Raw genomic sequence first — 26,554 nt, forward strand, 5'->3', positions numbered from 1 at the left:
ATAGTATGAACATGCTACCAAAAAGATAATCAAATTGCAAAACTCAAGTGCTCACCACAATGGATAACCAATGGTAAAAGCTAATGTGGAAGATAACTTGAGGACTCATTGAAGGGTAGGTTTTTTCTTGTTACCTTGCTTGAAAGTTGGGATACTTTAAGAACTACAATTGGTGACTCGCTACCTTCTACTGGTGGATTAACTAGTGCTAATGTGGAAATTAGGTTGCTTATGAAAGATGTGAATAGGAGCACTTATGTTAGTTCCAAGAGCTCTTGCTCACTTACAATTAGAGAGAGGTCAAATGTAAGGGAAAAATCCTATGATAGTGGGAACTTAAGGAGTAAATATTGTCCAACAAGTAAATAAAAAGGGGCACATCATGGACTATTTCAAGTGAAAAAGCAAGCAAGAATAGAGAAAAGCAAAAGAGTGATGATGAAGATGCCAAGAAAGAGTATATAGTGATATATGTGGGACTATGCTTATGGTTTGTTTGGGAGGAGCTTACTTTGTGGCTAACTTAATTGATGATGCTATTATGATAGTATGGGCATTTTCTATATGTAACAAGAGCAATGTCTTTGATATATACCAAAAGTTATTGGTTTACGTATGGACAATGAGTTAGGAAAAGAGATAAAATGCATGAGGACTAATAACGGTGGAGACTATACCTCTCATATGTTTCAATTTTTTTCTGATATGCATGGTATCAAGAGGAAGTTGATTGAACTTAAAGACCTTGGTCAAAATGGGATAGTTGAGTAGATGTAATGTCATACTACGAAGGTTATGAAGTATGTTGTCTAATATGGGTATCCCTTATGGTTTTCATGTTGAAGCTGTTATAAGGTAGTTGTTTATTTGATTAATCAATCATCTAGCAAGCCATAATTTAGATGACAAGACTTCTAAAGGGGTGTGGTTTGGCAAGAAATGGGCAATAAATGCTCTTATGATCACTTGCGAGTTTTATATGTATATCTCAAAGGACAAGCAAAATGAGACAACTCCAAGAAATGTAATATTTTTTCTTTTTTTTGGATATGGAGATTCAAGTGAGATGGGTACCATATTTGGGATCTTCTAGTTAAGAAGATAGTTGCAACCATGATGTAATCTTTAATGATAAGAAGATGCATAAAAAATTGATTAGGATCGTTGAATTACACAAGGTGTCTAGGAGAATGGAAAACCATCACATGAGCAACATGTGTGACATGTACCATTTGATGTAGGGCTTGATAGCTAGGAAATATTGAGATAAATGTACCACAGATGTTTGGTTAGCCTCATATATAGTAGGATAGAAGTTGGGACATCTAGATGCTCAAGTTGAGCTAGTATTGAGACAATCTATGAGAGTGTCTAGACCACCAAAGAGGTACACTCCATCTCTTGATTATATCATGGTGACAGATTGTGTAGAGACTTCATGTTATGTTGACACTATACCTAGGGATGATAGTCATAAATGGAAGAAGGCTATGCTGTTAAAGATGGTGGACTCTTTAGTTAAAAATGCTACTAGGGAGTTGGTTCCTTTGCTAAAGGGCAAGCATGCATTACCATGAAAATGGATTTATAAGCTTTGGATTTGGTTCCTTTATCAAAGGGCAGGTATGCATTACCATGCAAATGAGTTTATAAGCTGAAAATATATCCATCTGGTGCATGGCCTAAGTATATGGCAAGAGTAGTAGCCAAGGAGTTCAAGCAAGAGGAGGGGATAAAATTTGATGAAATCTTGTCACTAGTTGTCAAGGGAGATATGAGTGTTGTAAAAATAGAGAAGATGAGAAAAGGATATTGGTTGTCAAGGGAGATATGAGTGTTGTAAAAATAGATTTAAGGCAAATTTTTTACATGGAGATTTATACGAGGATATTTATATGCTGTCACTCCTTCGCATCCACAACCAAGCGCATCAACGAGTCAAAGAGCTAATAGAGAAGATGAGAAAAGGAAGACAATGGCGAAGAGCTTCACCTTCCCTTAGTCCCTCACTCAACATACCTCTCACTCTCCCTCTCAGTCACTCTCAACACAATGGAAGCAAGATGATAGAATGAAAAGATTGGATAGAAAGCTTGAGTAGTCACACTGATAGAGAGAGCTTCCACAACATGGATGTGCCAAAAAGGGTGAATACAACTGAGACCTCCTACCTTTATATAGACCAAGAATTCAGGTTACGGTTAGGGTTTGTGCCCTCTTTTTGGGCATCCTACCCACTTTGCGGGCTCTAGGATAGTCAATCATCATTACATGCTTCAACCTTAGCCTAATTAGACCAAGCCTAAGATCTTCTAATCACAAATACATGTGTGCAACCCATGCAATAGTTGTGGGTGTGACAAACACAATTGTGAGTGATAGATACAATTTGCACGGGAGTGAGCCCTGACTCTCACAAAGTAATATATCCATGATAATGTGGTGATGTCCATAAAGTAAAAATATAATCCAAGTGCCCAAAAAATAAGGCATTGATGCTCTAGAAAAATAATATCCACAAAAAAAAAGGTATCGCTACTTCCGTTTTTGCAGTCTTCTCAAAACATCGTTAACATTATTTTTCCCCTAGACGAGTGCTAGTCCCATGGCACTCACGTCATATGTGGCATGTTGTAGCTTGCAACAAAGACATGGAATGATGGGAAGAGTCAATTGAAGAAGTGGTCCTGATAGGGAGAAATAAATACTGCTAATAAAGAAGTTGTTACGATGGAAGAAGATGATTTGTTTCCTGCTACGGGTACAAATAATGTTGCTCATACTGTGGTAGATGGTGAAACTGATGTTATTACTGGCGACAAATCCTATAGAAGCTGATTGTGCTAAAGATACACTTGACCAATGCTTCTTCCAATGGAGACAAATAGCATGACCCTTGAAGTTAAATGGGAGATTGTAGAAGATGGGAGATTCAACGTTGATGTAGAAGTGATGGCTCATGATCCTCCATGAATTTTGTACCAATAAAGTAAACTTTACGCGCAATCTCTTTCTAAAGCAAGTGCTATTTTGTTATTTGTGCACATGACATATGATCTCGGTTTGGGAGATGGGTCAAACTCCAAGCAATCTTGAAGTGTTGTCCCACACTTGAGGACCCAAAAATCTGAATAGATTATTGTGCAAATACTATAGTGAGTGTGCATGCATACACAGTCTAATACATAGTTAGAATATTTCTTCATGGAAGTTGTGAGCAATGATGACTGATGCTTGGTGAAGCAAGGGATCTTGATCTAATGAAGATGGGAAGAATTGTGGGTGTTGAGGGAAAATGTAGTTATTGATGAAGGGAGACACTGATGCTGGAAATGTATACTTCTTTATAGTATGCATTTCTTACTAACATTTTACCTTGTAGAGGACATTGGAGCTTAATATATATTGATATTCTCACTCGAGAAATTATCCTTATGAACTCTCTTAGGGGTATCCATGGTCAAGCAAAAATGTGCGTTGAATACAAATCCTCACTTTTTGGTTTATTGTTTATTTTATTTATTGTCCTTTTTTTATAACATGTTTCCATTTAGTGCTGGGAAGTTGGTGGTAACCTTTTTGGACACTACATATGAGGATATTGCTGATCCTCAAAAAAGATATAGCTTTCTCGTAGAAGAAGTGCCCTTACAAAATGATGTGTATTCTTGTGGATGGAGAGTAATTTCAAATGTTTGTAGGACAATAGATTCAAAGATTCTCAAGATAGATGGGGTTAATGTAAGTATCTTTCACATTCTATTTTGAGCAACGTTATTAGTTTTTTTAGCAACAACATTATTATCAAATTTTATCATCATTCTATTTCTTTGTTTTTACTCCCTATAAGTACGAACTATCACTTACCTAACAACTTATTACAATTTTCCTTGCCATGCCAAGATTAGCCCGATTCATACACATGGTGGATAAGAGAGAGATGTATTGAGTTAATTTTGGACATGGAAATCACGCCAGTCGACCCCGACTCTCCTTCACTTAAATCCTTAATTAAGAGTAAGGCAAAAGGCAAGTCATCTGGAAAGACAAGTAAGGCAAGATCCAAAAAGACAAAAACGCCAACACTTTCTCATTCATCTTCTCATCTACCCCCTCAAGAGAAGAGGGCCCCTGTCCAAGTTAAATTCTTCAACCAACAAAAAAAAAGCCACTGCAACTGCAAGATCTATCTTTTCAAAAAGTGACGAAGAAGTTATAATGATGAAAGAAGACAAATAGATACAAATGGCAAGATCTTTGTATATCTAAACTTCAATTTTGCAACTCTTCATTCAACGAAAAACTTTTTGTCCAATGTAATGTTTTCAATTTTATGGCTCGAAGCTTACAATTGAAGGAGGCAAGCAACTCAAACAAGAGAAAGAGTGTTCAGCTCTTTTTCCTACTATTTTACCGTTTACTTTGAACTTATATTCTGGGGATGTAAAGTCTAGTATCTCCAAGGTATCCCTTACATCTTTAAGATTCCAATTGGAAGTGATATTTACCTCATTTTCTATAATATGCACCTTAAGATTGAAGGGCATGCAATCTGTATTTGAATCCAAGGGAATCCAGATGCCTAGTTTAAGTTTGTATCTCCTATAATCAAAACCCAAAGCAAGAGTTTGCTGTGCTATATTATAACACAGAGACAAGGATTGGGGGCATACAATACACCTCATGGTGTCGCCCTTATGGTCAACCTCTCTAGATTTCCAAAGCTTCCCTATAATGTTATCTAGTTATGCACTTGCAAAATTTCTACTTAGCCAAGATACTTTTGTTCTCTGTAAGTTTGCTATTTTGAAGCAACCCACAAAGATATGTAAGGGGATAAACCATGACAGGCGTATTCTTCTTGAGATCCTTCCATTTGTCATGGACTTTTGAATATCTTGACATATTTTGAATTTAAAACTATGCATGGTTGCCTTATCAGGAACCTCCCAAATAAGAGAGGAGAGACTTGGCAATGGAAAATCCTCGATATGTTCATATGTACCCACTTTAGATGGAACCACATATTGTGCATAATATATAAAAATTATTCTCTCACTAAAAGAACCGATGGTCTTATCAGCATATATAATTCTTGCAAACAAATTATGAATCACATTCAAAGTTCCAGTCAAACACTCCACAGGTTTCCATTCAATACTTGTTGATGGAAATATATCTACAACGAAGAATTCAATATTAATACTTGCTTAAATGAAAAAAAAATCATATATGTTATCAACTTAAGACTTACAATGTGTCTGCTGGCAAACACGTTCATCAGGAGATAAGTGCATATCCTTGGCCATGTAAACATGTTGCACTTTGACTAACCGCCCTTCATGCATAATTTTGAAAGCAACGATACGCCCTTTCCAGTGATGTTTTATATAATCTCTTTTTCTTCTTTTGACCTTGTGAGAGCCTTTGCAAGAGGGCAACATGGTCACCCAATCGTTTATGCAACAGGTTTTGGGCTTCCAATTTTCATCTACTCCTTGGCTATAGATAGTGCAGGAGTTTATTAAATGAGACGGGCGCCTTTTGGATGCCATATTTATATTGAAATTATAGAGAAAAATTCTCATCGAGAAAGGCAAATGAGCAAAGAAAGAAGCTCATTGAGAAAGACTAATGAACAAAGAAGAAATATTGAAAAGACTAATGAAAATATAGTGGGGGCGCCAAAAGCTCTCGACTTTCAAAAAAGTTATTATTAACTTCACAACATCGTTATCATAATTGATTTTGTCAGATTTTATAAGTAAATAAGGACTTCAGGACCATAAAAACATGTTAGAGTTTGGAGATTTTGGCTAAAAGAGAGAAGAGAACCACAGAGTGGACTCTATTATCTCCAAAAAGGAGGAGACAAGAATACCATATTCTTGCACATGTGACAAACTCTTTTTGGTCATTTTCTTAATCCCGCGATTAACAAAAGTGCATTTTTTGAAGTGTTTTTGGCCCTAATGTGTACATTGTTTTATTGAAATTGAATTTAGACTATGTGACTAGTGTTTGCTTGCTACTTAGTGATTGTAGATAAATTGATATGAGAGATTTGGAGATCTTTCCTAATTTGTTTGTATTATTTATTTTTTTGGATGTTTCAAATGGCTAGAACTAAGGCCATTGCAAGGAAGTAGAAAGTTGATCCTAGAGGTCTTGCTTCAAAGATCCATCAGTCCTCCAAGCCTTCCAAAGTTACAAGGAAATCAAAGCCAAGAAGAAGGTTCTCACAACATGTGAGGTGCCTTAAGGAGATTAGAAGTGCAATGAAGGCTCTAAATAATGCAATTCCAAAGCTGTCTTTTTAGAGACTTGTTAGAGAAATTTGTGACAAGCATAGTCTATTTAGAACCTCACTTGGCTATACTCCATTTTACCTCGTCTATGGGGCCAAGAGGCTTTGCTTCCTATAGAGATGGAACTGGCCAACTTATGTGTTTTTGTAGCCGGTCGAGAGAAGAATCAAGATAAGAAGTTAGAGGAAAGGATCTTGGATCTAGAGAGACTAGAGTTAGACAGAGAAGCAACAGTCCAACACTATTCCATGTAGGCTGAAGAGAGGAGGAAGACATTTAGTAAAGAAGCTGGCTAGCAAATACATAAGGGAAGGATCACTTGTGCTATGCTATGATAACCGTTTTGACAACAGAAAGGATGCTAAACTTGTGTTCAAGTGGGAAGGGCCATTCATGGTCATAAGGAGATATCCAAATGGCAGTTATATGCTAGGTGACATGAATGGGAGGGTTCACAAGATAAGGGTAAATGGATGGCGACTCAAGCCTTATTTTCAAAGAGACAGGGACACTTTGGAGCAGTCATTTGATGAAGAGCCATCAATGAGGAGGTGCAGTCCTCCCTGCTCTATTGAACCATCATTAGTAAGCTAGAGGCATCAATGCCTCTAGCGTAAGGGGAGGGCTAATGATCTGGGTTTTTTACAAACCGGATTACTACCACAAAATTTGGCCAAAACCCCTATGAAGAGCCTTACTATATCACTTTGGGTTTACTCTTCAATCACTAGGTATGCTACATTGCTTCTCAATTATGATAACTCTAGCAAATGGGAGAAACAAGTTCTTAGGAGGGATGCCAATGTAAAGGGTAAAAGGGATGGTTATCTTAGTGAAGATGGAAATGGATTGCACCTAGGAGTTGAGTGAGTGCATAGATTTTTCGAAGGACTAGACTCCAACTACACGTGGATTCCACCTACATCACTAAGATTTGGAATCTATCACCATCATTAGAGGACACCTCACCCTAGTACACAAGTCAATATCCACATCATGGTGTCATTTGGATCTTACACAAAGGCTTACAAGCATGGACCCCTTCTTTCATCACATGCTTATATGTATTTATATATATATAAGGAATTAAAGTCAAAGCAGCTTTTGGATGCCATTTTTTATAATCTCAATAACTCCCAAGGGAAAGCGAATCTCAAGAAAATTCTCGCGTTGCCCGATTGGTTTCTTCAGATTCTTCATCGATTTGAAGTTATGAAGGCGTAGATTGCTGGCTACATGCAATTTTCTTCTCTCTTTCACCACATCAACTTTTCATTCTATCCTTCTTGTAAATATATTATAATAATGTACTTTGGGCACCCACCTCTTGTAATCTAGCTCCCTTTCTATATTTTGTCTACCATCACCCTCGGCTTCTTGCATGATGACCAAGGTGGGGACTTGTCCCATCCAGTATTCTCCATATTTTCAAAGATGCCATACATAATCTAAGATTATGATAATCAAGAAGATTAGCTTAATCTAATCCCTCATGGAGGCTATATAAGGAGCCCATGGAGATGTAAAGAGGAAGAATGACAATGACAAGCACATGAGAGCACTCTAGAATACCCTCATGCTAGTCCATCTCTTTGAGGTAAGCTATGAGTGAGTTCTTTTATTATGTAGCATAATGGCAAGCTTTCTCTACCTCTTTTCCTCTTGTCTCCCTCTCCTCTAATCTCCCTCTCTCTCTCATTTTCTAATATTTTGTCTAGTACATATATTCTCTCTTGTGAAGTTGTGTCTTGGTTCTTTGGATTTTCTTTGAGAAAAGGGATGTCCTAGCCCATCCTCCCTTTGGCTAGGTGGTGCCCCTCTTTAGTTCTCTTAGTGAGGATTGGAGGTTAGATGTGTAAGAGGAAACCCATTCATCATTTCAGCCCTCAATCAGTAATTAGAATCTCAATTAGTAATTTCTAGGATGATTAAAGTTGAAATGAGAAAGCTTGAAGCTTTCTCACTATGGATGCCATGAAGAATGACAGTTAGGGTTTCACTTAGTGTGAGAAATAAAGAGGAAATCTTGGTAAACCCTCTTAAATGGAGTTAGCTTTCTTTGAGGTCTACAAGAACCCTATGGTACTCACCATTGTGCCATGTTTAGGTCGTGAGCAGTAGAGATGTAGGACATTGTTTCAAATTGCACCAAATCTCCAAATCTAATAATGCTAGGGCTTCTAAATGGACAATCTTGAGGTTTTAGGTGATAGGATTTTGGACCTTGAGATGGGGAAGAAGTCTCTAGAAGAGACCATAAGTTGAAATGCTCTCCTTTTCCCTCACCAAGTCCTCAACAGACTTCTGGTCCAAATCTAGCTATGGAGGTTGAGAAATTAGATGAAGAATGAAACTTTCTTATGCACTCAACTAAGATAGGGTTAGGGGAAGCTAAATGGATTAAAGATTTTCAAGAATTGCATGGTGGAGGGATTTGCTTAAGTTGATGTGCCAAAACACATACCATACACATAAGAGGAAACTCATTCAAAAACACAAGAGCGATGGAGGCCAAAACATTTTCTTGCTGGTTTTTTCTTTTTCCACACACAATACAATGTACACAAAGTATAGATAAGATATATCATAAAGAAAAGTGGCCTATTAAGTCAAGTAATGCATAAATGACTATACTAATTGACTAGCACGATAACTATGACAATTGTAGGTAGGTGCAAAAACTAAATATAATAAGTGATAAGTCAGTGGTGGCTATGTGAGGATCATAATGACCATTGACATGCTAAGTGTAGACATGCGAACCCATCTAACTAGGCAGTTCATCATTAATGTCCGCACACATATTGAGCTTGCCATCTCAATACTCCCCCTCAAGCTCAATTGTATCTTTGCAAGTCCATGTGAGCTTTGAAAATTTTAAAGCTTCTCTGCACCCAATACCTTTGTAAAAATGTCTGCTATCTAATATTGTGTGCTGATATATACCAAGCCAATCTCTTCTGCAAGTACCTTCTCTCTCACAAAGTGGTAGTGCACCTCAATGTGTTTTATCCTAGCATGGAACACTATGTTCCTAGCTAACTATATGATGCTCATGTTGCCACAATGAATGACAAGTAGACCATCTCCCTACACATCCAAATCACCTAATAACTTTTCACCTAATAACTTTTGCAGTCATACCACCTCACATGTTGTCATAGTAGCACCTCTATACTCAACCTCTATACTTGGTAAAGCAATTGTAGGTTTCTTTTTGCTACTCTATGTAACTGCTACACTACCATGTAAAAACATGAATTTGGTCTCTGGTAGATATTCTATGAGACATACTACCAGCCCAATTTGCATATGTGTATCAAAATATTTGTACATCCTTACCTACCTCACAAAACAAGTCCATAATGTAAAGTGGACTTCACATACCTTAATATGTACTTAACTGCATCCAAATGAGGCTTTCTAGGTATATGCATAAACCGACTAACAAGGCCAATAGCATAGATCAAGTCTTGGCCTTATGATAGTCATGTAAATTAAGCTTCCCACTATTCTTCTGAACATAGTAGGGTCTTCTATCTCATCCCTAAAATTAGTACTCAACTTGACATTTTGCTCTAATGGCACTAAAGGAGGTTTACATGCTATCATGACATACTTGAACAATATATCCAAGCCATACTACATTTGGAATAGCTATATACCATCATCATATATAATTACCTCAATACCAAGAAAGTACCTTAGCTCACCCAAATTCTTCATCTCAAACTTCTTCTTCAAAAATTCCTTAACTTCATCAATCCCACTATCACTATCACCTATAATAATCAAGTCATTCATATAGATGACTACGATGACCAAGACTATATCCAAGCTTTAAATAGAGCCATCTAAATTAACATCAACATGAAAGAAAACTGATGATACATTTGTCACAATCGATGAGTCTCCAAATTGACATCAATGATGTACTTAGTGGAGAAATCTATGACCTCAATTTGCCACTCCAAGGTCTATCAATAGAACCATGACTAGGAGACTCTTGTGGTCTACTCAATGTCTATGACTGTTGACCTATTTTCTACATAGTCATACTCTCAGGCTCATCAATCTCAATTGCATTTTGCACATTACTATACCACCTACTCATTTAATCAAAGACAACATTCTTGCTAACTCTCAGCTCACATGTAACATGGTTGTAACATCTATATCCCTTCTATTCAAGAGAATATTCAGCAAATGAGAGGTGAGAAGGATTGAAGTTTGCTTGGAAGAGCTATGGTAGGAGAGCAAGAGCAAGAAAGAGAGAGACACAAAATGGGAACTCTAACAGTCACAATGTGTGACAAGGCCTTCCTTTATTCAAATCGTCACTAAAAGATTAAAGAATAAAGTAATGGTGATGGGCACCCACCACCTACAGTGTGCAGTGGCGGGTATTGTCAGTGTAGTAATACATGGGTGACTAGGTGGAGGCACCTTTACTCCCAACAACCTCCCATTTAAAGGCAAATCTACTCCAATGAGGAGTGAAAAAGAAAAAAGAAAAGATAGTACAATGTATACATATACAACAGGATGAGGAAAAACATCATCTCATCCAATGCCCATCAATCTCAAAGCGCTCAGTAGTGAGGCTTTTCGTGAGCAGATCTGCAAGATTTTTGTCAGTGGAGATCTTGACAAGGTCAAAATACATGTCCTCCACAACCCACATATGAAGTGATACATCACCTCAATGTGTTTCATCTTTGCATAAAAGACCGGATTCTTGGCTAGCTAAATAGCACTCATAGAATCCAAATGCAATGTAGGTATAGCATCAATCCCAAGGTCATGAACTAAACAACCTAACCATATGGCCTCCTTACAGGCCTTGGTGGTTGCAACATACTCGGCCTCAATGGTAGATAGAGCTATACACTTTTGAACCCTGGACATCCAAGAGACAACACCTCCAACATAGGTCAATACATAGCCAGAAGTAGGCTTCCTACTATCTATATGTCTTGCATAATCGGAGACTGTGTACCCCACAACTCCTATAACCTGGCTACCATAGCAAATACACATATATGTTGTGCCCTTCGGGTATCTCATGATACCCTTCACAACATACCAATGCTTCTTGCTAGGTGTAGCCATATAGTGTGCCACAACACCAACTGCAAAGGCAATATCTGGACGAGTGGCTATCATGGCATACATCAAACTACCCATGGCTGATCCATATAAGGGATCTTGGCCATCTTTGCCCTCTGCTCATCTATCTGTAGAGAATCAACTAGTGAGACCTTCACATAAGAAGGTAATGGACAGCCAATAAGCTTTACGTCCTGCATGCGAAAACGCTCAAGGACTTTATGAATGTACTCCCTATGTGAGAGGTAGAATAGTCCATGATGCCTGTCGCACTGAATGTGCATACCAAGAATGTGAGAGGCCGGTCCCAAATCATTCATCTTAAAGATCTTCTTCAGAGTTGAGATTTAAGATCATCCAGCTCATCATGAGCATTTCCAACTATCAGCATATCATCCACATAAAGTACCAAAACAAGAAATGAGCCATCATGGGCTTTCTTCATGTAAAGACATGGATCCATAGCACTCCTGCTATAGCCCTGTGATCGCATAAAGGCATCAAAGTTATGATACTAGTCCCTAGGTACGTGCTTTAAGACATAAAGACTTTTCTTCAACTTGCACACTAAGTGCTCCCCTACCAGGTTCTGCAAAGCCCTTAGGTTTCTCCATGTAAATCTCATCATACAAATCCCCATGAAAAAATGTAGTCTTGACATCCATCTGGTATAACACTTGGCGTAAGGTATGTTTTCCTTTCCCTATGCATCCATGGGATGGGTCTTTTTCATCATCACAGGACATGTCACCCTGTTCTGTACATTGCGCCATAAGGCTCCCTAGCCTTCCTGCTTGCACCTATGCCAGACGGGGTTGGACATACTTATGCACCATTAACTATGCACCTTGGCATACTCCTTCTGTCCGATTTCCTTTGTCAATTTCTAAATCAGGTGTACGTTATGGGGTTCTCTACAAGATTCATTGAGTGATGTGCGTTATGGGACAAGTGATTGTTCTTTCCTCCCCATTTGAGTGACTATGCGCTGAGTGCAATATCCTTCGTCATTACCCGAATTCCTACACCTTCATCAGCAAAGCTGTCTCCCTAGGTGTTGTTGTGTGGTCCCTGCCACGCTGGACGTATGCTGTGAAGACATCTTGGTACCTCCTACAATAAACTGCGACATTGGATGCGGCATCAACAGTCAACTGCAATGCTCGGCAAACTGGCCAAGTTTTTCTAATCCTACACCTTCTGTTTGCAAGCAACAGTCCTGTTTTAAGTGTGGGGGCGTTAACATACAATCCCGTGACATGTCTTGTGTTCATGATCAGTCATTTCACCCTACCCAGTAAGGTTTTAAGTGTGGGGATGCGTCCCTGCGCGTCTGTTGAGCATACATCTTGCATATGTCATTCATAGAATCTATGTATATCCCATGTCTCCACTTAACCTTAATGGGTCCCTTGCCCACCCACCATCCCTCATCTCCCTTACCTAGAATGCCGTTTCTATTATTATTTTTCTTTACACGACGTTTTGTTTGTTTTTCTATGTGAAAAAATCCTAAGTTTACCAAAACCCAATTCCAACCTTATAGCCATATGTATCCCTTCAAACTGTGTATTTTTTCCTTTTACCGCCCCCTATTCTGAGAATCGGACTGAAAGTTATTGATTTTTGAAGTAATTTCTGCACATTTGATATTTTTCCATGTGAATCCTCCTTTATTGTTTCAAAACGCTGATCTGATGTGACAGCCCTATCCTATACCTTCCTGTTGAGAGTGGAAAAAGATTGAATTTTTGACTGATTTTTGTTGTTTTTGAGGACTAAATGATTGATTTTTGATGGATTTAGAGTGATGTATGCTTGTTAAAGGAAGTATTTGAGAGTGTTTTGGATGATATTGATTATGTTTTGGAAGTTCATGATGATTCTCAGTGGAGATATGAAGCTCTATGATGTTCTATTGAGGTTCTGATTGGTTTTGTATACCTTTTGTATAGCTTTTGTTTTGTTCTGATTTTCTTCTGTATGAAGCATGGATTGATGGTTAATGAAGATTGAGATCTTTTGGAATCTTATTGAATAGTTTTTGATAGTTTGGAATGATTTGAGTATGAGTTATGAGGTTCGGATGATCTTCTGTAATCCTTTGTAGACCTTCTGTAGAGCCTCTGTCTCTGCTCTGTCTCTGTACTGTAACTGTACTGTAGTTGTTCTGGTGCTGTACTGTAACTGTTCTGTAGAAAGTATGTGTGACTTTGGGAAAATTTTCTAACCTTTGGAAAGAATGAATCTAAGTTCAAGAGAGCTAAAACAAGTGGAAGAAGTAGCTATTGAAGACTAAAGAGAAGACTAAGTGAGAGTGACAGTAGTGAGCTGTGAAAAGACATTGTAGTGGCTCTGGTGACTCTTCATATCAAACATACCTCTTGGGAGATGCATCCACGACTTAAGAAGGATTATTGAGGGTTATTATGAGAGTATTGTAGTGAGGATATGATGTACTATTGATGTGAGAGAGAGAGAGAGAGCCAGAGATAGTCAATTCTATCAAAACAATGTAACTGTATATGAGAGATTGAGAGAGAGAACTATGAAGACATTGAAGAAGGATAATATGTGATTTATTTCCATTCAAAGATGGTGTATTCTTTGTGTTCTTTGTTATATTGAAGAATTCTATGAAGATGTTGAAGATTATGGTTGATTCTATCAAATCCGTGGGAGAAATCTACTATGATGCTGCGTGAAGAATTGCTGTTTTCTTTATTTTGATGATCAAAAGAATGAAATAAAATCTTGTTGATGTTACAAGATAGATTTTCTTGCAAGATAATTTTCTTTTCCTTGTTTTTCCTCTTGGGGCTCCATGTTTTTGGTGCGTAGTCGGGGAAACTTACCATCAACAAGCACCAGAAGAGGTTGAAAATGAAGGAAATGGCATCGCCAAGAAGAGGAGAATTCAATGGATGTTTGTAAAGTTCATTCTTCCACTGAAGAGTTGGAATTTCTCATTATCAAATCCACTTTCCATAAGAAGTTCATCCCACAATGGCGGAAACATATCACCATCATGATGCATGCTCTATGTGGTGGACTGTTTCCTCTTCCTGTTGAAGCAGCAGAAACTTGCATCTTGGTGGCAAACTGTTTGGGAACAAACTGAAAAGAAAAAATAGGGAGAATGACCATCCATGGAAGATTTGGCATTCATTGAGAAGTTTCCAGACATCATCAAGTGGGAGATTTTGAAGAAGCTTCAGGAGTCTTGGTCTGTGGAGGTTCACGAAGACAAGAAGGAAAAAAGTTGGAATTTGTTCATGGATGCTCAACAGCAAGATACATGGGATGCTTGGTGCACTGATAATCTTCTGTTTGTTCAATTAGCAACCCACTGGAAGTTGGTAGATAGAGTGTTTTTCACAACATACACTATTGAAACCCTCAGAAGCTAGCATTATTATAATGACACAACAACAATCCTAAGAAGAATGAGTTTTGATACTTTCAGAACAGAATATCTTCCCCTCTGTAGTGGTTTGAAAGCCAAGTTTAGAGATGTTGAAAAGAAGGAAGTAGAAGAGATGTTGGCCAGAGAATCCTCCAGAGAAACTAAAGCTCTCTTTGATACTACCCTATTGAGTCCAGACCAACTGGTTGAAGCCAACTCCCTGATGAATGATGTAATAAAGAGGCAAGCGTTGGAACGAGTCTAGAGATACGTGAGAAGAGAGAAGGCAAAAATCAAAGCTGAGAATGAGCTCACAGTAGAAGCCTCCTTTGACGCCCTAAAAGCACTCTTTACAAAAGTCCCCATGGCGACTCAAGGTCCCCTTCCTAGTCAGATTCGTCCTGGAAATATTGATGACAGGCCAGCAAATGTAGTCCCATTTCCAGTTTTTAAGGAAGAGTACAATGAAGACCTTGATCTTCATGTAGTAGAGTTCATGGTAGCATGTGTGGCTAACAATGCCAGAACCCTTGAGCATTGGTTAGCCATCTTTCCCGCCACTTTCAAGGGCGTGGCATTTCAGTGGTATGAGAGACAAGCAGCAGGAACTTTTGGCACATGGGACGACCTGAAGTTGGCTTTCCTTACTAAATTCAGGTGTGAAGGTTTTGAAGAGCGGATGCGAGAGGAGTTCATGAACCAAAGTCAGTCCTCTGGAAAAAGAGTAGAAGCTTATGTCTCGCGAATGGAATCCATCCCGAAGAGATGGACTAATCATTATTTGGATGAAGGAATCCAGAAAGGAGTGTTTCTCAGGGGCCTACAACCAGAAGTTTGTAAGTTCGTGGAATTGAGAAGACTAGTTAATCTGCAAGCTGCAGTGGAAGGTACAAGATTGTATGAAGAAGTCGAAGCAAGGCTGCCAATGACTCCAGGAAGGGGAGTCTTACCTCCTCCCATGCTTGGAATGGTATACCCACCAAATACAGTCCTAGGGACAGCTCCCTACCCCTATCCTTAGATGCAAACAGTGCCACAGTATAATGCACCTAACCTACTGTGGTCACCACAAACGAGAGTGCCTCAAATAATGGTTCAACCACAACAATAGTGGCCTCAAATAGCTCCTCCAATGGCGAAACAATAACAGTGGAACCCTACCAACAACTGGAATCAACAACCCCAAGTCTCAACAAGAGCTCTGAATCAAAGTCAGAACAGAGGACCCTCTGGATCGACCCAACCAGTTTATGCAGTAATTACAGACGCTTCCCAAAACTCTACTACAAGCACTTCAGGAGGCGAAAATCTGAAGGGCTACTTATCCAACTCAGTTGCAAGTATCAAGAAAGAGCTTCTGGATGTGATTACAGAGCAGCTACAGACGCTGAAGGTGAATACTGCCAATATATCCACTCTTGCGGGAGCTGGAGGAGATGTGATGCGTTCTAATACATGGTGTGGAAAGTGTCATCAAGGGGACATTTAGCCACTGAATGTACCTGAAAAGCAACCATTCCTGGAGCCTTTTGTTCCTACTGTTTGTGGAAGAACCATACAAAGGATATTTGCTCTCTGAAAGAGATGCATGAACGAAGATAGAAGGATGAAAATGCAAGATTCAACTTGCTGGAATTCAAAATGACAACACAGGATATTGAACCAAAGCCTAGGGAGTTTGGTCCTAATTTTGGTCAAAGGAGGTTTCCCTCTCAAAGTTACAGAGGACGACAGTCTAGTGGTGGTCAGAGATCAGAGGTGGAATGTTATAGGTGTGGAGAAAAGGGACATATATCCCCAAATTGTCCAAACCCTAGACGACCTGTGGATTACAAGCCCTTGTGCAGTTGATGCAAAGGTGAAAGCCACACTGCAAAGGACTGTCCCAGTCCAGCCCGTGTAAAGGCCAATGCCATTGATAGCCAACAGAAGGTACAAGAGCCTGCTTCCAATTTGGTCGAGTTGGAAGTTGCCGCTGTGATGCGCACCAAGAAGAAGGAACGAGTGGTTCAGAATGAAGATAATTCTCCTGCCAAGACTGTGAATTTCAACCTACCTACAAAGGGACAGAGCAGTACAGAATACAATAGTACAATACAAAGCACTACAGTGCCACAGAAAGCTACAGAGACAGTTCTACAGACAGGACCAGAGGCCTAGGAGATGGATGATACAGAAGCACTTCCAGAAATGGAAGAAGTGCCGATTCTACAATTACTAGAAGAAAAAGGAAAGATGAAAATGGGTGTAGCCCCATTCCCCCGCAGGCTGGAAAAGCTTGTGGATCTTAAAAGATTATGACTTGGTCAAAGACCTAGACACTTCTAAACAAAACCTAACATTTTGGCAATTGCTGATGCTGTCTCCCAGTTGCCGAAAGAGATTCAAAAGCATCTTGACAAGAAGCCATGGACTAAGGATGGCTCCTTCAACAGCGACCAAGACCAATAAGGCCCCAGAGCCTGTAAAGGAAGTCGATGTGGCTAACGCCTTCCTAGATCCTAGAACCCCAGAGATTAGTATATGGATAGAAGGATGCTTTATTTCAGATGCATTGATTGATGGAGGATCATCAGTGAACATAATGACGGATGTCACAATGAAGGACTTAGGGTTGCAAGGAATTCAACCCACACAGTGGCTTATCAGATTGACAGACCAAAGTAGAGTCAAACCATTGGGCATCCTCCCATACGTAAAAACAACCCTTGCAGGAAGGGATTATTGGCTGACATATTTGGTAGTCAAACCAAATTATTATGGGACTTCATACCCTCTAATGTTGGGAAGACCTTGGCTTTTTGAAGCAAGAGCCAGGACGGACTGGTTCAAAGGAACCCTAAGCATAGGACCCAACAAAGCGGTGTTGAAGCTGTATGGATCGCAAAAAGGCAATGGATCCACATCCATTGAAGTCATAACTGACTCCTCTAACGAGGTAACAGATGGTACATCAGGAGAAGAAGAGGCTGTTAAGCAAATCTTTCCTAAGAAAATAGAGGCACAGTCCTTAACAATGGGCACTGTAAGCCAACTGCCATGGGAAGCAAAATCCTTGTCCATGGGAGAATACCTCCTGCCTCAATTAGAATTAACTTCTGAAATCACCTCTGACAGTGAAATAGAAGCATGGATGTACTGTTCTCCCTATTACATGATAGTCGCAGTTTTACAGAGCAGAGACAGTACAGAGGCAGTACAGTTACAGAGTAGAGACAGTACAGAGGCAGAGCAAATACAGAGCGGCTACAGAACAGAGACAGAGCGGATATAGAGACAGTTACAAAGATAGTAACAGATACAGAGCCAGAGCCAGAGGTAGAAGCAGAGTCAGAAGCTGTGATAGAAGCAGAAGTGCATGCAGAGGTAGAAGATCTGTTCTTCTCTTACGTAGCCTCTGCAGAAGCAGAGACAGAGTCTCCAGAGGAAGAGGATGGAGATGATGAGAAAGAAAATAAAGCAGGTCATGAAAGTGCAGAGAAAGAATTTTCTCTGATAGAGGATGATCTTGTTGATGTCTCTACAGAAACCTCAGAGGCCGAATATCTCCGGGTGCTGGATGGAATGACTATGGTTCCATTTGGGTTGATCAATGGACCACAAAGTATGCAGAATCTGTATAAGCAATGGATTAAAGGCATAAAGATTAAGTTCACCAGTGGCTCCTGTTGCCTTGACTATTTAGTCCAAAGAAAAGATGATGATGATGCCCCTTGTCAGTTAGAAGCCAAAGCCCTCAGAGCCTCGGCCTCTAACAGGTCTGTGCTATGTGACATTCCTGGATGCATCTTCTGAAGATGAATCTCTAAGTCCAGAAGAAATCACCACTCACACTGAAGCAAACAAAGCTCTAATCCCCTTCTAGCATCCTCAACAGACAAATGAGTCATCTGTTCAGAAGGAGGACACTAGTTCTAGTGGGATATCAGACGAGGATACTACTCTCTTAAAAGAGTCAGACCTCTATCCAGAAGCAATCCGTGGGACGTTTATCCGTGAAGTGGAAGGTGAAAGACCAAGTAACGTTCTTGGATGCCGAGGGTACTGAACGTCACCTGAAAGTGGGCCTTAATCTTCCAGAAGAAAAACTAGTAGTCCTGCGAGACCTACTCAAGGAGAACTTAGACGTGTTTGCTTGGTTGTACAAAGACCTGAAGGGGATTGATCCCACAGTATGCCAACATCACATTGACCTAGAGCCCGATGCCAAACCTGTAAGGCAAAGACAAAGGTGTATGAATCCTAATTATTCTGCTCTGGTGAAGGCCAAATTATTGAAACTTCTTGAAGCAGAGTTCATCTATCCCGTGGTGGCTAACAGTGAATGGGTTTCGCCCATTGTAGTAGCACCCAAGAAGAATGGGAAACTTAGAATATGTGTTGACTTTTGGAAGCTGAATTCGAAGACGAAGAAGGATCATTTCCCTATCCCTTTTACAGACCAATTGTTGGACAAGGTGGCAGGCCATGAGCTGTATTCCCTTTTGGATGGATTCAACGGATATAACCAAGTCCAAATTGCAGAAGAGGACCAATCTAAAACAACCTTCACTACGGAATGGGGGATCTATGCCTACAGAGTGATGCCATTCGGACTCTGTAATGCTCCTGTCACCTTCCAACGAGTAATGATGGCTGCCTTCTAGAATCATTTGCATGATTTCATTGAGGTGTATCTTGATGACTTTTGTTTCTATAGCTTGATCCGTGAGCACTGGGGACACCTAGAGCAATGTTTTGACAGATGCCAAGAGTATGGGATTTCTCTCAACCCCGACAAATGTGTCTTTGGCATCTCCTCAGGAGTTCTGTTGGGACATATTGTCTCTACACAAGGGATTGCAACAGACTCGGCAAAGATCGAGAAGATTGCCGCTTTAACAGCACCAACAAACCTCAAGCAATTAAGAGGATTTCTTGGCCATGTGGGCTACTACAGAAGATTTATTGCACATTTTGCAACCAAGGCAACCCCTCTGCACAAGCCCCTAAGGAAAGAAGCTGATTTCCTTTGGATGGATGACTATGAAGAAGCCTTTAATACCCTAAAACAGTGCCTGATCCGAGCACCTATTTTGCAGCCTCCTGATTGGACGAAGGAGTTCCATGTGCACACAGATGCATCAGTTGTTGAAGGGCTAGGTCATATCCTATGTCAAAAGGGCCCCTCTAAATTAGATCAATTGATATATTATGCAAGCCGAAAGGTCAATAACAGGGAACGAAACTATACATGACAGAGCTTGAGTGCTTGGCAATGGTGTTTACACTGGAGAATTTTCGACATTATCTACTATCAACGCATTTCAAGTTCTACGTGGATCATGAAGCCCTGTCCTTCCTAATGAACAAAGCAGATGTTAAAGGACGACTGATGAGATGGTTGCTCCTATTCCAAGAGTTTGACTTTGAAGTAGTCACTAAGCCTGGTCGTTCCCATGTCCTAGCCGATTATCTATCATGGATCTCTCAAACAGAAGAAGAGGAACAGGATGATCCAGACCTTCCTGATGCTTCCTTGTTTCTAGTTGAAACAGTTACTCCCTGGTATGCAGACATAGCCAATCTCCTGGCAACTCAACAGTATCCTCCTGGCATCTCAAGCCGTGAGAGGAAGAAGCTTCTGTTAGAATCAGCCCCCTACACCTTGCTAGGCGGTGCCCTGTATAAGAAAGAAAAAGATAAAGTGTTGCGAAGATGTGTTGTAGGAGATGAAATCAGCATAGTATTGAAAGCATGCCATGACGAACCCTGTGGTGGACACTTCGCGGGAGAAGCGGCAGGTAGGAATGCTCTATTAGCAGGATAGTGGTGGCCGACCCTCCATAAGGATGCATATGATTACTGCAAGAGATGTGATGCTTGTCAGCAAATGGGAAAACCCACCAAAACAAGTGCCATACCATTGCAACCCATTCTTCCCCGAAAGCCGTTTGAGAAGTGGGGGATTGATTTTGTGGGTCCCATTGATCCACCTACCAAATGAAAGCAGAATAGATACATCTTAGTATGTAGCTCTGTTTATGTACGAGAATATTATCACCCGTTTTGGTAGTCCCCTTGAGCTGGTAAGTGACAGAGGTACTCATTTTCTTAACAAAATCATGGAGGAACTGACGGAACTGTATAAGATCTGCCATTGTAAGTCCACTCCCTATTACCCCAGAGCCAACGGCCAAGTTGAAGTCACCAATCGCATCCTTTGCTCGATTATGACAAGAACGATTGCTGCACATCGTTGCAACTGGGACGATCGACTTACAGAGGCCTTTTGGGCCTACAGAACCTCCCATAAGGTAGCAACAGGACAGACCCCTTTCCAACTAGTTTATGGTACAGAAGCCGTCTTCCCTGTTGAGCTGGAATTTCCCTCTTTGTGAGTGGTAGTTAAAGAACGCTTGGGAGATAGTGAGTCACTGCAACGCCGTCTCCTACACTTGGAATGCTTGGATGAGATACGACGGATGGCCCTATAGTGCATGGAAACCACTCAAGCATGACGCAAGGCCTATCATGACAGTTTCATCAAGCACAAGGAGTTCAAAGAAGGTGATATTGTCCTAGCCTATGATTCAAGATTCGGAAAGTTTCCTAGCAAGCTTCAACAACGGTGGATGGGCCCGTACAAGGTACTGGACGGCAATATTAACGGTTCTGTTCAGGTATAGACCATTGATGCCTCTGATGATCCTTTCCTCATTAATGGCTATTGCCTGAAAAAGTACTTCCCTCCTTGGGGATCTTGATAATCATAGTCAACCTACCCTCTCCCTTTTGGGCATTGCACTGTCCTTCTTGTCGTACTACTAATAGCCCTTATGATTCTCTTCATGAGACGGTCTCGTTCTGCTACCCCCTCATCGAAACATCTCAACCCGACATTGTTCTCTTCTTGTCTGATCCAACAACGATGGCGAGGTGGGTTCTGATATATGGTATTTCTACCATTCTTTTTCTTAAAGGAAAAAAAAAGGCAAAAGAAAAGAAAAAACAAACAAACAAAACTGTTATGGGAGAAAATGAAGAAATTCCCTGTCATAACAGGCCTCGTTCCAAGAAAAGGTGGAAACACCCTTGGATGAGAAGTTGACTGTGGAAAAGGTGGTAGCACCCCGCAGTTCAGGATAGCTGATTCACCAGTAGAACCTCTTCAGTAAGCAATTTGAAGCCACCTCCCTTGGTGCGCTGTCTTTGCAATATCAATCCGTCTGCCCTTCTTAACAGACTCTTCTTCTTACAAGTCATTGAAGTACGAGATTTGTAGGCTGCCTCCCTGGGTACGCCTTGTCTTCAAGATCCTGATGACACCAACAATTGACATGATCTTCATCACCAACCCCTTGAGTGATGTGAGCTTTCATCCTAACAGGATGGGGATGCGAGTATGGGCTACCCTCTGTATCTATCAGAGAGTGAGACAGAGGGTGGGGTGAGTGACTAGTCTTTCCCTTCAAATCAAATGAGAGGTGAGATGTGTGAACAGAGTGATTGCACGCATGGGATGGGCCTCTCAATGCACAAAACATGCTCTCTTTCTGTGCACTGCACCATAAGGCTCCCTGGACTTCCTTCTTGCACTGTATGCCGGCACAGGGTGGGATGCACAATTGCACCATCAAATGCGCACAAGGCATACAACCTCTGCACAAGTGACCGTGAGGATTACACCAATGGGTTTCAGGAAGGGCTGCCCTCTGTATCTATCAATAGAGCGTGAGACAGAGGTGGGCTGAGTGTGACTAGAGTACCTTCAATCAATTACCGAGAGGTGAGGATTGAGGGACATTTCCATTTTCCTATGCACCCACGGACTGGGTTTCTGCCATCAGCACAACACACACCATTCTGTTCTATACACTGCACTATAAGGCTCCCTGGCCTTTCTCCTTGCACCTATGCCAGACGGGTTGGACGCACTGATGCACCATCAATTGTGCACCCTAGCATACTCTCTCTACATCATTCCCTTGTTGATTCCTAACCCAAGTGTGAGCTCTAGGATTTCATCCTTATTTCCTCGAGTGATATTAGTAATGGGGTGAGTGACTGCTCTTTCAATCCATTTGAGTGATCATGAGTTGAGTGCAATATCCCTCGTTGTCGACGAATTTCCTGTGATTCCTTCAACCAACTACCTCCTTAGGTGCTGCCGCATGGTCCTTGCCATAAAGGATGTAGAACGTGTGTTGTGAAGATACCTTGTTACCTCCTGCAGAGTCGACGACGCCTCTAGACGCAATAGCCGACATTCCTTACCCTACACCTTCTGTTTCTCAGTGATGGTCATGTTTTAAGTGTGGGGACGTTTGTGGTTGGTCTGATGTGAGGTACCAAGTCCTTGAAGTTTGGTTTGTCCTTCGTGTTAAGATCTTAAGTATGGGGACGCGTCCCTGTGCGTCCATGTTGCATACCCCCATGCATATATCCTGTTCTAATCATACATCTATGCCATGATTTCATTTTACCCTGAGGGGGTCCCTTCTCCACCCTTTCATTCCATTTCACCCTGTCCTCGAGGTCGTTCCTTGACCGTTTACCATTATTCTTGGTTTTGCGCTTCTTTCATGTGTACCCTATGTTCATCGGAATCCAAATCCAACCTTACAACCCTGTTCGTCCCTTTGAACTGCCTATTTTTCCTTTTTATCAACCCCTGTTCTGACAGACGATTCTCAAGTTATTAATTTTTGAAGTAATTCCCATAAATTGGATAGTTTTCCATGTGAACGCATCATTATTGCTTCAGAACCCTGATCTGATGCATCAAGCCTGTTCTACTCCTTTCCCCTGCCATTTTTTCTTTTTACTCCGTGTCATTTCGATGCACAGTTCATATGTTATTAATTTTTTCAAGTTTTTGGACATTTTTCGTGCCTATTTTTTACATTTTTTCATGTGAACCTGCCCTATTTTCACTGGAATTTCAGTTTGATTTGACAGTCGTGTCCTGCCAGCCTTTCCCCCACTTTTTTCTTTTTCCTCCCCCCTTTTTCGACTGTTGAATTTTTAGTTATTAATTTTTATGAGTATTTTTGAATGTATTTTTTTGTGTTTTTTCCATGTGAACCCCTTCTAATTTCCCCCAAACTGAGTTTTGACGTGCCAGTCCTATGAATTCCTTTTTTTGGACATTTTTCCTTTTTACCACCTGCTATTCCGACACACGGTTCTTCCTGTATTAATTTTCGAGTCCATTTTCGGGCCCAATTTTGGGGTTTTTTCCATGTGAACGCGTCCTATCTCGATGGGAATTGTATTTTGATGTAGTAAGTTGTTGGACACATTGTTCTGCACACTTTTTCTTCTTTTCATACTTCGTTCTGATGCGCGGATTTTCTGATGTTAATGCCCGTATTTGTTTTCAGGTTTTTTTTTGTATTTTTTCCATGTGAACACCTTGATTTTGTCCCAGAACTAGTGTTTCATATTTCCAACATTTTCCCCTCGTCTCCCGGCCCATTTTTCCTTTTTACGAATTTTTGATCCAACAAACGGTTTGGATTTTATTAATGTTTCTTTATTTTTCCCGTTAACCGTGTTTCTCACCTCGCACATGAACGCGCCTGTTTTTGGTTTTACACACCTCGAGACGTCCCGTGGAGTCCGTGGCTCACGTGTCCCCGTCCCTATCCGTTTGAACCCGTCATTGCAAACTTTTTTACCCATGCCAGCGCATGCGCACGAGCCGGGGATGTGTTCTTTTCTTATTTTTTCATTATTTAATATCACAAGAAAAAAAATTTAAATACACTATACACACAATTTCAAACCAAAAAAATAAAATAAAAAAATCTAACTTAAAGAAAAAAAAAGGAAAGAAGAGAAACAAAAAAAAAAGAACAAAAAATTCCACATATACATGAAAAGGAAAATCCATTTTTTTTAAAATCAAAAAAATCAAAAAGAAAAGAAAAAAAACACCTACGAACATGACGGTTCGTTATTCCTCTTCCTCCTCCTCTTCCCTCCCCTTCCTCTTCTTCTTCTTCTTCTTCTTCTTCTTCTTCTTCTTCCTCCACCTCTTCTCCCTCAACGCCGCCTACGTCCCTCCTGGCAGCCCGATACTCCACTCTTGGTGGCCTCCTCCCTCCCGGCCAGCCGTGCCCCTCCACCTTTCCGCCGCCCCTGCCTCCTCCTGCGACGTCCCTCCACCTTTCCGCCGCCCCTACCTCCCTCGACGGCCTCCTTCCTCCAGCCTCAGCATGGCCCGTTTTTTTCTTCCCTCCCTTTTCTTGCCTTAAGAGCGCTCCTCCGCCGCCCTGCCGCCACCGCTTGTGGCAGCATCCCCATGACGCCGCCCTCTGCCCTCGGTAGCCCGTTGCCTGCCGCCCTCCGCGACACCTGCCGCCGCTGGGTTGACGCCCGCCGCCTCTTCGTCGACTGCCAGCCGCCTGTCTCCCACGCCTGCTCCAACCGCCTGATTCTCCCCCTCCTTCCCCCCTCCTCCTCCTCCTCTCCTCCTTCCCCCCTTCTCCTCCTCCTCTCCTCCTCTCCCCCTCCTCTTCCTCCTCCTCCTCCTCCTCCTCCAACCCATCTCCTCCCACCCTCTAACCCCAGGTTGGAAACTAACTTTCCAGTAGTCCAAACTAACCTAATCGTGATTAATTAACTTAACTCGCTTTAATTAACTTAACTAGACTTAGGTTAAAAGCTAACCTACCTAGGGTTAGAGTTAAAAATAACCTCATTCTGGTTGAACTAACCTAACTAGGGTTAGGTCTACTAACCTAACTAGGGTTAGGTCCATTAACCTAATTAGGGTTAGGTCTCTCTTAACCTCACTAGGGTTAGGTTAACCCTGCCCTAACTAAAGTTAGTTAATTAACCTCACTCAGGTTAGTCCCCACCCTACTAACTAACCCTAGGTTAGTTAGAACTTGACTTAGCCTAACCTAACTAACCTGGACTGACCCCAGACTAACCTAACTTGACTTGACTTAGCCTAATCTAACTAACCTAGATTGACCCCAGCCTAACCTAACCTAACTTGACTTAGCCTAACCTAATTAACCTAGACTAACCCAGACTAACCTAATCCCCCTTGACTAAACTGACTTGACTTAGTCTGACTTACCTGACTTACCCAGCCTAACAGGACTTAGTTGACTTGATTTGACCCTATTTACCAAACTAACCTGATTTCCATGATTTAATTGATTTAGTTACTTTAAAAATTCAATTACCTTCAGAAAAATTTTAGAAAAAATTCTAAAAATTCCCCTCTATTTCTACAAATTTTAAGAAAAAATTTCACGTGGAAATTTCAACAAAATAAATATTTGACAAATAATTTAAAATTACATAAAAATACATAAAATTCATTTAAATTAGTAAAAAATACATATAAAATTTAAAAAAATTCTAGAAATTTCCACCCACTCCCTTGACCTTTTTTCACTCATTTCTCACTTTAAAATATTTTCATACAAGGCACCAATATTATTTGAAAAAACAAAATAGAATAAACATATAAATAAAACTCTTATTTTTATAACATAAATTGTGGATATTTCCTAAATGGCTGAAATTTTATTTTTTTCCTTCATCACATATCCATATTTAATTATTATTCCTTTTGAAACAAAACAAAACAAAAAACAACTACATACCATTTATTAAAAACCAACCACAGAGAAAAAAAAACACATAAAACAAACAAACCAAAACACATAATAAAATAAATTAACCCAACCACACTATAAAACCAAAACAAATACACCTAAAATATAAC

Source organism: Lygodium microphyllum, chromosome 1 (assembly GCF_053477565.2).
Source record: "Lygodium microphyllum isolate KBCC chromosome 1, Lygodium_microphyllum_v1.1.10, whole genome shotgun sequence".
NCBI classification, from domain to species: Eukaryota; Viridiplantae; Streptophyta; class Polypodiopsida; order Schizaeales; family Lygodiaceae; genus Lygodium; species Lygodium microphyllum.